Source organism: Pseudopipra pipra, chromosome Z (genome assembly GCF_036250125.1).
Source record: "Pseudopipra pipra isolate bDixPip1 chromosome Z, bDixPip1.hap1, whole genome shotgun sequence".
Classification (NCBI taxonomy): Eukaryota; Metazoa; Chordata; class Aves; order Passeriformes; family Pipridae; genus Pseudopipra; species Pseudopipra pipra.
In genome coordinates this window covers 45,931,170-45,944,104 of record NC_087581.1, presented here as the reverse complement: position 1 = coordinate 45,944,104, position 12,935 = coordinate 45,931,170, and positions in this window count along the sequence as shown.

Here is a 12,935-nt window from a genome sequence, read left to right as displayed (position 1 = left end):
CTCCAGCAAAAGCTGCACCGTGACAGGTCTTTTGAGGTCAGATAGGCAACTGCAATGCTTCAAATGGGCAGGCATGTCATGCCTGCACTGCTTGCTGTTCTTCACGAAGCAGAGAAAGCGAGCAGAAAGTAATGGATTAAAATTTGGAAACTGTGAGACTCAGCACCCACCATCTTTACAGGGGCACATTCACACTTAGATATACATTTTCATGTGACAACACAGTCTTTGAATAAATCTGATTTCAGCTGCTCCATCCCCCAGGAAACGTTATCCTTTTGCCAACAAATGCCAGGAAGCCTTTCCTGAGATTCCTTGGTGTGCCTGATGAGATTGCACTGGCATTTACATTTTGATGTCTTGTTACCAGACGTGCTTGTAAGACAGCAAGAAGGGAACAAGGCTTTCATTATTGCTAAGAGCTGGCTCAAAGATGTCTGTGGGTTGTCTTTTTTTCTGATGGGGGGGGGGGGGTACAAGAAAGTTGAGCAAGAGTGATGGAGTCTGTGTAGACTATATTCAGCAATAACATAAGCTAGGAGAGGAAGTACACCTGTGAGAGCTTATAGAAATAGTGCTAGGCTTCATGCTCCATGTGGGAATTGCACAATACCAGAGAAAATGCCTTGTGACATTGCTGTAGGCCTACTGTGTCCCTGCACTTTCTAGTGAGTTCAGCAAAATACCAATAATATCTATGCACAGGTTTTAACACACAACCACTTTTTTGGGCACTTCAAGCTTCTGATGCTAGAGAGATGCAAAATTAAATGCAGCACCCAACGGTCCTATTATATCAATATTCATATTGTGACTTCCCTCCTTTCACTACAGAGGGTACAATAAACTCAGTGAAAATCTGAAGCACCACATCTGTATATAAACCAAAGAAGACCATGCAGAGATCTTGGCAGCTAAGCTCTGTTTACAACACTAAGACCATAGATGTAAACACTGCATGGAATAACACACCACTGTGTGGTCTCCCCAGCACTTGGGCAACCATTCAGTATTGTAGTTAAGGTTCCCAGCTGGTGCCAAAAGCTGGCAAGACTCCGCTGGGAAACAGAGCTTTATGATACTGACATACTTATGTCTTGGTGTGACAGAGAGATGTTCACAATGTTCATCATACCCGTGTGATGCCTAGTGCAGAATGCCAAACAGACCATCGACTTGTGTGTTGTAAACTTACTTCTACCTTTAGTTCAACCTAAAAGGGGCGGTATTGCAAGGAGGAGACTCCAAGTTAACAATCTTCAAACAGCTACAATGAGAAACAGTTTCCAGGCAAATCTTCAAACTAGGCTCAAAGATCATTCCTTAGATCCCTCTCCTGAAACAGTTTGGCAACATATTAAAAATAGCGTCCTGCAGTCCTCTGAAGAATCCTTAGGGTTCTCCTTCAAGAAGAACAAGGACTGGTTTGATGAAAACAATCAAAAGATCCAGGAATTGTTGAGGAAAAGAGAACTGCTCACCAAGCACACCTTGCACTGCCATCTTGTCATGTAAGAAAAGCAGCCTTTTGTCTTGCATGCAGCAAGCTCCAACAGAAACTCCGTGACATCCAGAATAAGTGGTGGATCAATCTAACTGAAAAGATTCAATTATGCGCACACACAGGTGATCACAGAGGATTCTATGAGGTCTTGAAAACAGTGTATGGAGCTACACACCAGGTCCAAAGCCCTCTACTCGATGCAGATGGTCAAACGTTTCTCACAGATAAAACCTCCATTCTGAATTGTCAGTCTGAACACTTCTGGACTCTTTTCAGTACCAACTGTGTAGTTCAAGACTCAGCAATTCAGTCCATCACACAACAACCGGTGAAGTATGAATGGGATATTGCCCCTACTATGGGAGAAACCCTCAAGGCCATACAGCAGGTGAAAACTGGCAAGGCAGCTGGGGTTGATGGAATTCCATCTGAAGTCTGGAAACATGGGGGCCAAGCATTCCATGCTAAATTTCACGAGTTTGTGGTGCGCTGTTGGGAACTTGACAAACTACCATCAGACCTTCGAGATGCAGTCATCATCACCTTGTATAAGAAGAAAGGAGATAAATCAGACTGTTCAAATTACCGTGGCATTACTCTGCTCTCCATTGCTGGCAAAATCCTGGCAAGAATACTTTTGAACAGATTAATACCTGCTATAGCAGAAGAACTTCTTCCTGAAAGCCAATGTGGTTTCAGAGCCAACAGGAGCACCACAGACATGGTGTTTGTTCCCAGACAACTGCAAGAGAAGCGTAGGGAACAGAACAAAGGTCTCTATGTAACCTTTGTTGATCTCACCAAGGCTTTCGATACTGTGAGCAGAAAAGGTCTACGGCAGATTTTGGAACGTTTAGGTTGTCCTCCCAAGTTCCTTAAAATGATCATCTCACTCCATGAGGATCAGCACAGCCAAGTCAGATATGGCAATGCACTTTCTGAGCCCTTTCTAATAAAGAATGGTGTGAAACAAGGCTGTGTTCTCGCACCAACCCTATTCACAGTCTTTTTCAGCATGATGCTCCAAAGGGCCACGGCAGACCTCGAGGATCAGGACGGTATCTACATTCGATACTGTACTGATGGAAGTCTATTCAACCTAAGGCGACTGAAGGCCCACACCAAGACCTTAAACCATCTTGTCCGGGAGCTGCTTTATGATGATGATGATGCCCTCATCACCCACACAGTAGTTCTGCAGTGTTTAACATCCTGCTTTGCAGAGGCTGCTGAGCTTTTTGGGCTGGAAGTCAGCTTGAGAAGACAGAAGTTTTCTATCAGCTTGCACCTCAGGAGGTCTTCCATCATCCCCATATCACCACTGGCGAATTATCTCCTCGGACGGTAAGATTGACGGAGAGATAGACAACAGGTTAGCAAAGGCATATAGAGCTTTTGGAAAACTCCATAAAAGAGTTTGGTGAAATACACTTTTGAAGAAAAGTACAAAGATCAGTGTTTACAAAGCCATTGTGCTGTCTACGCTTTTATATGGGTCCGAATCATGGGTCATCTACCGCCACCACCTGCATCTCCTAGAACACTTCCATCAGCGCTGTCTCCATACAATCCTAAACATCCACTGGTCAGATTATGTGACTAATGCGTCTGTTCTTGAACAGGCAGTGGTTACGAGCATTGAGGCCATGTTGCTGAGAACACAGCTGTGATGGGCAGGGCACGTCTCAAGGATGAAGGACCACCACCTCCCTAAGATCTTGCTTTATGGTGAACTTGCCACTGGTTGCCGCATGAGAGGAGCCCTGAAGAGGAGATACAAGGACTCCCTGAAACAACATCTCAGCCTTGGCCATATTGATCACCATAACTGGTCTACTCTGGCCTCCAATCAGGAGGTCTGGAGACACACCATCTATAACGCTGCTGCTTCTTTTGAGAATGCACGCAGGATCAATCTCGAGGAGAAAAGACAACGTAGAAAGAACTGTGTCCTGTTGATACCACCTAAGGAGTCTTTCTGCTGTGCCTTTTGCAACCTGACTTATCTCACACTGGCCTTTTTAGCCACCAGCGCACTTGTAACAAGTGTGGGTAGAGTCCTTCCCAAATCTCTGTTCGCAAAGCCTAGCCGTGATTATGACTTACAGCTGCAATCCCAAGCAAGTAATGATTGGCCAAACTTGCAATTCTCCCAACACTGCCCTCTGTTTGGCTGCCATCCCAGGTGGTAAGACCAAACAGGGGTAAAAAGGCCTGGTTTTTACCTCTGAGAACCCCCTCTCTTCCTTTGCTGCTCTAGGTATGAAGACAGGGACCATGGAATTCAAACATGGGGTTTGGCGGTTGCTCCTCTCAGAGCACCAGTTCTCCACATCCAAGGCAATGCTTGGATCTCATTTGCCTTGTTGCACCGAGAGCAACACAGGTGCTCATCGCACTGGGTATCCCCTTCACTTCTGCATTCTGCTTTTTGATTACTCAGCTGTGCTTATCTTCTGTTCTCAGATCACCTACCGATTTTTTAACATCAAGAATTCACAAAAATGTCACTAAGTACTTTCTTTCTACATTTCTAAACAAGCTCATTCCATGTTTTAAAATATATTTATATTTATACATATATACACACATATATAATGGAATATATATATTCCATTAGTCTTAAAATATATTTTTAAAGGGAACTGAAGACAAGAAAGAATCTGTTGCTAAAGCTTAAAAATTTTTCTTCATGTGGAAAGCTTGCTTTCCCTCAGAAGTACTACCACAGCCTCATTAGCAATAAGCCTGTTCTTTCTGTGTGTTCTTCTGAGCCTCTGAAGAAATGCTCCATAATCTAGGGTTGAGGAGGTCATTATGGTACTTATGTGGCACTGATGTTCTAGATGCAGCAAGCAGACAGTTATCAGCATTCTCTCCTTTGACAGCAAGGTTGTTTTCCCAAGGGAGACCAATTTGTATGTTGGAAAACACATTTCCAAGTCTTCTTCTTTGTTTCTGAGAATAAACATTACACTGCAGCATACCAAGTGGAAAAATGACAGGAGACTGACATGCTGTGCCACTCGGATCAGGTCATGTCACAGCCACTTGGCTGTGGCAGCACTGCCAGAGGGAATGACTCTCCCACAAAGCCAGGGCCTCACTGAGCTGGAGAGAGGAGATCAAGTCCTGAGAAGAAAGGATAGAATTATTAAACACCCAGGAACAAGTGCCTGGCTAGTCCTTCTGAATAATACTCTTTCTTGCATGGTTTTTACTCCTCTCACTAACAAGAAGTCTGGATAGCTGGCACTAGTCCTTAATACTTATTTAAGGGAGCAAACTAGTGCAAGCTAGTAAGAAACAGTACCAGAAAAGTAACACCAGTTTTACCTTCCCAGTAAAATCTTAAAAAGCTGCTCTTTTTATCATTCTCCCTGACAGCAGTTGGTGTCATGAACAAAAGAGCTCGTAGCCACCCATATTCTTCTCCAACTGTGTAAATGCAATTACTCACATAGCAAAAAAAAGCTAAGATGTTAAATTTTCAGACATTTGAGATCTCTAGGGCTTTTGTTTGTGTTGAGCAAGAGCTCATTACATGCCTATGGCTGTTTATTTGCCCATCTATGCAAATTCTGCAGATCAAAAAGAGTCACCAGCTTTCAAACTTTTGGATAGTTTTAAAATACAGTTTTATTTTTATAAGTAAATGAAACTATCTATAGACAGGCAGCTCAGGCAACAATATAGCTTTAAAGAAAAAGGAGCAGCAAAATGAAAGTGAAACCCTGTATTGAGTTGTAGTCTTCACTAGCAGGTTTTCTTTTACTTTTCCTAATAAAAATGTAAATATTTCTCAATGAGAAATAGGACCAACTCTCAAGTAAGTCAGCATGTATTACTTATGCATTAGCTAAGATTATATCCTCACAGTCAGGCTTCAACTGGAGGGTGAATAGAAGGCAATGTAAGTTTTTGCTGGATGAAAAACACATCAGCAGAGCTCTTGTTAGAACCACAATCACAGGAGACGCACTTGACAAACTGCATCCTAACTGTGTTGCCCAGGGGATTTACAATTGTTTTCTGTGCAAACATTATTCAATCAGGCATTTTTCTTCTGCGGGCATCCTGTAGGCAAGCACAACCACGGGGATAGGAGGCCAGGGGTGTTACAGCTGTTACCTTTCCTTCCCTTCCCATAACTATTACTTTGCCCCTTGTCACTGCATGTACATTGAATTTTCTTGCTATTGATTACACGGTAGGCAATATATCAAAGGCATTTCATTGTGATGTGTGAGCCCTGTGACTACTGCAGCAGAAAACGAAGGGAATTAAATTTCATGAGGGTAGATGGGGGTTGGGTTATCAGCACCAGAGCACTGTCCCCTGAAGATCATCCCCCCTCAAAGTCTGCAACGAACAAGCCTGGAAGCACCCATGCAACATTGCAGTGATGTCCTACCTGCTTCAATAAATCCTCCCCATCTCAACTGCCTCCTTGCTTGTCATAGTGTCACAAAAATACATGAAAGTTCACAGAAAAGATTATCAGACCTCCAAGTGCAAAAATTTCTGTCTATTTTTCTGTACCAAAACACAGGCTCTGTTCATCTCAGAAAGATTTCATTTCAATCTCTGCATTTGTTTATTTTATATGCATTTTCCTCCTGAAACTGCTCTTTCAGACTCTGCTACAGTGCTTGAGCCATGTGACAGCTGATTATTTCTGTTTAAAAGAAATCCATTCGCATAAAGCTTTGTCATGACTGTCATCTTACTACATATCCAGTTAAAAAAAAAAAAAGGCATAGAGCAAATTACTAATAGAGGTGAACAAAAGAGGAGACAGAGCTTCCCTAACACTGTTAGTAGGCAGTGTCAAAGCAAATGGTGATGCTACTGGACAAGCAGCATATTCCAAATCAAGGCAGCTGATGGCAGAGTCTTTATCTGGGATAGTCGTGGTGAGGGGTCTCACCTTTCACTAGCCAGACCCCTGTCTGGGGGCTACCCAGTGCCCTTGGAGGAGAGACCAGCCCTCACGGCAGGTGGGCACAGTGGGCAGGCAGCTTTTGCCCATCAAGGCCATCCTGGCTCAGAGCAGTGAGGTGGCAGCCTGCTCTCCAGATGGTCTCATGGCTTCATCCATCACTCTTCATCACATACCCCTCACTCAGGCGTAAATCTGCAAGGACAGATTTTACAGAAATCTAACTTCAGCAGCAGTAAAATGGTGCTTCAAAGAATAGCAGAAAACTTGCAGGACAGCAGACATAACTAGGAAGAAGTTTAATAGTGTCTTGTCTTTTTTTAATTTCTTGTTCATAAAGATCAAAGTTTTATCTGAGGGAAGCACTTCATTTTTGTTTCTTAGTAAACTTCGCTTCAGAAAAGCATTAAAAAAAGAGTTGGGGGGAGGGAAGGGAAGGTGTGATTCTGTTATTGCTTCTGTGATACCATTAAATCCACATCAACTAGTTCAAATAGGGACTACTTCCCTCCCTCCCCAAAACAACATCCATTATCTGATGCTGCAAGCTAAAGACACCACTCTTCCACTAAAGAGGCTCTTATCATTCAATTGCTTCTGAATTTAGGAGACAGTAAATTCTGCAACACCTTCAGATATGGTACTAAGGAGGTTTTAAGTGGGTCCCCCAAGGATGCTGTCACCCAGCTGGTTCAGGTGGAAGCTCCCCTAGCCGGGAGTCCCAGCCAGGCTGCCCCAGTCAGTCTCTCACTGCTGCTGGTGCCAATGAAGCACCTGAGGTCTGGAGGATTCTGGAAGGCTCATTTACACTGGAAATCTGCTTTGTATCAGACAGAGCTTTCAAACACACTGTATCTGGTAACAGAGTGGTCTTCCTTCTCCAGGTTCCTTTGACTATCCTTTGCTGCAACTGGAATTGGCCTGGCTGTTGATGGCAAGTTATTTCAAGGCTTCTGTAGCCTTCAGGCTCAGGTTTCAAGACTGTCAGGTACATTATGGGTTCTTCTTAGAGCTCAGTCAAGCCAGGGCTTTGATTTGGCAAAGGACACTTCAAGGTAGTTGATTTGTCACTATCCTTGTATCTCCCCACAGGACACATCAATATGTCCTTTGGTCTACCAGTGGTACCAGAAACCATTTTCCTTGCAAACCCCTTCCTTCCCATATCTGTGCTCACTTAGATAGGTGGTCAAAAGACACAGAAGTTTTAATTATTTTTTTAATGGATATTAGCACCATCAGCAAGCACCAACTTTTACAACTGTCCCTTGTTTCAGCACTATTCAAGAGTTCTCAGATCCCATACAACCAAATCAATAAAGCAGATTTACTCTTCTCAGACTAGATGGTCTACTGAGAAAACTGTGTTAAAATGAAAAACAGCACCCCACTGTAAGTATGTCCTCTCTTTCATCCCTTCTCTTATGACACTGCTGCCATGGATAAGGTACTAAAATTCTTTTTGAGTATTTGTTTAAAAACTTCTTGTAGTGTTTTGTGTATTTATTATGAAAATTGTCATGTCCTTATGTTCACGGTTTTGTGTCCTCCACAATTAGGACACATGCATCACCATTGTAAAACATACACCTGCACTATCATCAAGTCCAATATAAACTGTAACAATCACCTCCAACAAAATACTATGTGCACAGTTCAGAAATTTTAAAAGGACACCTTAGTCTTAAAACCTTTGCACTAAAAGCACAAAGATGGAAAAAAAATCAGGGCCCTTCTGACTCTAACTTTCTGCTCTCACATACATGAAACATCAGTTTGGGTCATAAACTGATCAAGATGTGTCTTAAAAAAATAAATGCTCTAAAACACCTCACTATCCATCTTGGAAACTTGTTTCTGAACCTGCTGCGCTGATCAGAAGGTGCTTTCTAGTCTCCAATTCATCCTCTCATTTTTTGTGCTGGTATTGTCTGCCATCTCATAAAGTTCCTCTCCTCCCACCCTGGCCAGTTTCCCTCATCAGGGATTGATCCAGCATCATTAAACCACCAATCAAGAGCAGTAGAGAGCAGCAGCTAAATCTCCCATGTAGGTAATACATGTCTGCAATATACACATTGTGCAGGCTGTGGGAATAAATGGCTTCAGACACCTTGAACATCTGCTTCCTGAAAGCTCTGCCAAGTCTGTGGAGCTACAGTGGTGGGCAGGATAGAGGGCAGGCCCTTCTCTGCTGCCCTTCACAGGGAGCCCAAGGTGTCTCCTCCCTGGAGCCCAGATGAGCAGCCATCCAACCACTCCCCCTTCTACAGGTTAAATGGACACAGAAGAGCAAGCTGGTGTGCCAGCAGTCTTGCTTAATTCTTCTGTGTTTCGTAAACTAGCCTATTTCCTTTTCCTTTACATATTTTTTTGAAAACAGTATTACTGCAGCCACCTCATGTAACAACAAATTAACACAGATCTTATACATGAAAAGCCTTTTCAGACACTTTGAAATGGAATTCTTGAAGGACCCTTTATTTTCAAGGGTAAATATTGCCCAGTGAGAAGACTGGAGCAACAAAGAGAGAAAAACGGGTTTTCTCTGTCATGTTTCTTCCTTAGTGACTAGTCTTTTTCCTCCTCATTACACACAACTTACAGCAAGATGGAATGGTATTTTAGGGTGCTGCAATATGCACACTTGGTAACATCTACTGTCCAGTTTTTGAAAGAGCATCTAGGTTTTGAAAGAAGAAAATAACAAAATATGCAAAAGCCTTGAGAAGGTTTGTTATCATTGTATGCCACAGTTCAAAAGTCTGCACAATCATCTTTCCCTAGGTCCTAGGGACCTAAAGGTCCTTGTGCAACACTGTCTGTAACAGCAACATCTACAGACCTGTCTAGCTAACAAATGTGGAGCAGTGGTTTTACCATGATTTTTGCTGTAGCATGCAAGGGGCAATACAGCAGTCAAAAAAAAGCAAGAAAGAGAGGGGAAAGAACACGGAAAATACAAATAGTCCAGAATGTATTAAATTATTTTGTTCACCCAACTTCTGCTCAGTCTATGGCCACAACTGAGAAGCGATTTAGAAAAACCAAAAAAGTATTCAAATGTTCTATATAAAATACCACTTTCACGGTGCAAAGTATCATAAGTCACTGTTCTGAAAGGTCAGTATTCAAAATTGCAGAAGTACATGTACTTTAGAATGGCTGTCAGCTTCTCCAAAACTCAAAGCAGGATTGTTTTTTTCCTATGAAAATCATATAATCCCAATTTCTGCCAGGTTAGTTTTGTTCCCTGTAGAAACTCACTGTAAGTCAAGAGAATAGTTAGATTCACATTTTTTGATTGCTTTTTCCTCATTGGGATTAAAAAGGCTAGAATTTCTGCATTTCTGTCAGGAGAAAAAAAAAGCAGAAACCAAATAAAAGCCTACCCTAAGAGATCTGTCAGTTCCCTCTCCAGACCATACCACATTCCTGCTCTTACAGTCTTTTCTGGGCACAGTGAAGAAAGTGTTTCCATCTGAATTGGGAGTTGCAGGAGACAGATCCCCATATCAGTCACCATGCCCACACAGTGGTGGGGAGAGGAGCTGCCACGGCTCTCGATTTGCTCACCCCTGTTGGGAAGAGGAGAATGCTCTATGTGCAGCACCAGGCAGTGGATGCAAACCAATGTATGACCTCTTTCCTACAGTACCAAATCCTCTTGCCTTGTTTCCCAGGGAAGAAAAGCGAACCTTATAATAGAGATTAGATCTAATCAAAGAGAAAGCAAGGATAAAGTCAAAGGCAGGGCAAGTAAAACAGGGAGAACACAAGAAAAAGGAAAGGTCAAAGAGTGAGGAAAAGAAAAGGAGGAGGAAACAACCAGACAAATTCAGGTGAAAAAAAGGGACAAAAACTTCACTGTAGGCACTGTTATGCAGGTGTATTGCAGGTAAAATTTGCTGTCCAGCTACAGTAGCTCAGCGCAAATTTAGCCAATTCTGAACTAAACATCCCCAAAAGTCAAAGGTATTCAGTGCTTGGCACAGAGGCTCAAAGACTCCATCAGAAACCATGGAATTAGACTGCTTTATTGCTACAGATTTCCAGGAAAGACTGGGAGACACTTTTAGGCAGGGAGAGAGCAAAGAACATTTCAAGCCAATAGGTCTTTGAGAAAGGTTTGACCAACCACGTTGAGGGACCAACAAACCCTGCAGCTTAGCAAATGAAATTCAAAAGGAAAAAAATCAAAACAACACACTTGAACTGTTAAAGTTTATTTTTAAATATCAAATAAGATGGCTCTCAGATGTTTTCTGCCCCTTGTTAATATCAATGAAGCACTTAAAAATGAATGGTAGGGTTGTCCTTGTTACAGAAAACACATTGCATGGAATAAAAAGTTGTCAGATTCGTAACATAAGTAGGCTGAAATAAATTTCATGGCATCTTGGTTAGTTCTTTGGGGTGATCCTTGTAAGAACATAAGACGATATTTCAGGGAAGTAAAAGCTGGAAATCGATGTTAAAAAGTACAGTCTAACTGACCTACAAAATGTCTGTTTTATGTGAAGTAGGAATAAAGCAGCTGATTTTTTTATTTCTGTATTTGAAAAAAAGGAAAAACACCCTTTTTGTTGACTCATTCTCAGCTGCTTTCCATATCCCACTGCAAGGTTTTCAAAGCATGCTTCACCTCTCCCTGCTCCTGCAGCACCCTTAGGACAGGGCAACTCTCCTAACCCAGAACATTTCAGTTCTCATCTCCTCACCTTTGCAAATTAGCAATAATAATACTTTTTTTGCAGCAAGTTATTTGCATGCTAGTTGACAAAGCTATTTGCCAGTTATCCTCAACTTTCTCTTTTCTGCCCATGTATTTCCAAATTTCCACCTTCCACCAGGGACAGAATAGATCAGTAAAGAAAAAAGTATCTCTTAAGTAGAATGCTGCTTGCTTGAAAACAGAACAAAACCAAACAAAACAACCAAAATTGCAATCCCTGGTAACCAACACAGTGCTCCAAAAACAACCTTCATCCCTTCCTGAAATCCACAGCATCCCTCAATCTGGACATAGATGCTCTACACTGGAGACAAATGTAGCAGTTCTTCCTCAGAAATATACAGAAGCACCCTGGGCAAACCCATGTCTGCCTTACAAAATTAATCAAGGAGCACTTGTCCTCCCAAATGCAGCACAGGTTCTGACTAAAATCAAATTTCTCTGCTGATTGTTTTTTACGTGAGAAGAAGCATTCCAACTATACTTACAGTCAACTTAAATTTTAGCTCTGCAGAAAAATGAGCAATCCTATGGAGGATTAAGGAACAAGATTTTAAAGTGCAAGATAAGAAGGAAGACCAAAAAGCATAGTATACCACTAGCTTACCTGGAAAAAGAAGTTCCTGTTTTGAGTATGGCAAAGCAGTAAACCAAGAGGACACAAGGGGAGTTAGCAGGCTTGAAAAGGTAAAGTGCATGTCCAGAAGCACAGCCTCTTAAATTTATCAAATAATAAATATTATCTGTGTTTAATACAGTGACCAACCTTTTACATCATCCAACCTTTTACATCATCCAACCTTTTCAATGTCCACAGTACCTCTCTGAAACAGAGCAAGGTACAATCTTGCAAGGACATGTAGCACTGGCTGTCTCTATGAACCTTTTTAGTCCTATGTCTTTGCTGTCCCTTGCTCCAGCCACATCAGCACTACTACTGTTACAGCAGGGTAAAAGGATTAAGGAAAGGCAGCATGTTTTACCCACTGCTGGAGGTCAATATCCTGTTTTAAAAGGCATAGTTGCATATTTAGGAGGCATGGTTAAGATAGGAGATATATAAGTAACCATTTTCCTGAGCATAAGATCAAGTTAGTGAATACGGATGTTCTTCTGTGTTGTCTCTTTATAAAATTTTTTGATCCAGATATGGAACAAATGTGCTGCATAGGGTGTTTACAAGAGTATTAATGCACAATTTTTCCACCTCCACAGAAGGTAGTATTGATTTCTCTGACTGTGATGGATGTCCTCTGTTTTTGTTTTCCATTGATCCTAGACTGTAAAGGAATAGTAAAACAGCCTCTTTGCTGCATTTACATCACTCAATAACACATCTGAAGTGTTGAATTAGGACTTCAAGTACTATTTGTAGCCTAGGTTTTACTATATCAGTTGCTCATTTTTTCGGCTCCTAAAAATTGCTTTTGTTGACTTATCCTGAAATGAAGGCTAATCCACCAATAGTCAGAGCAAACAGGTGGCCTGCTGGAGATCACTGCCCAGGGAGTCTGTACAGAAGGATTTCTGTGCTAAACATCACCCCTAGGGAGTCTGCAATGCTTGAGCATCACAGCTGCCAGGGTGTAGCTTAACTTCAATAAATGAACTTTTTGATAAAATTTTGATGCTGAGTGGAAAGCTGGGTAAAATAAAAATTCTGCTGTATGAAGAGATAAGTGCTGCTTTGCTACTTAAAACAACTTCTGTATGCATACTCCAGGACTTAAAGCCATGTAGTGAGAGGGCCAGTG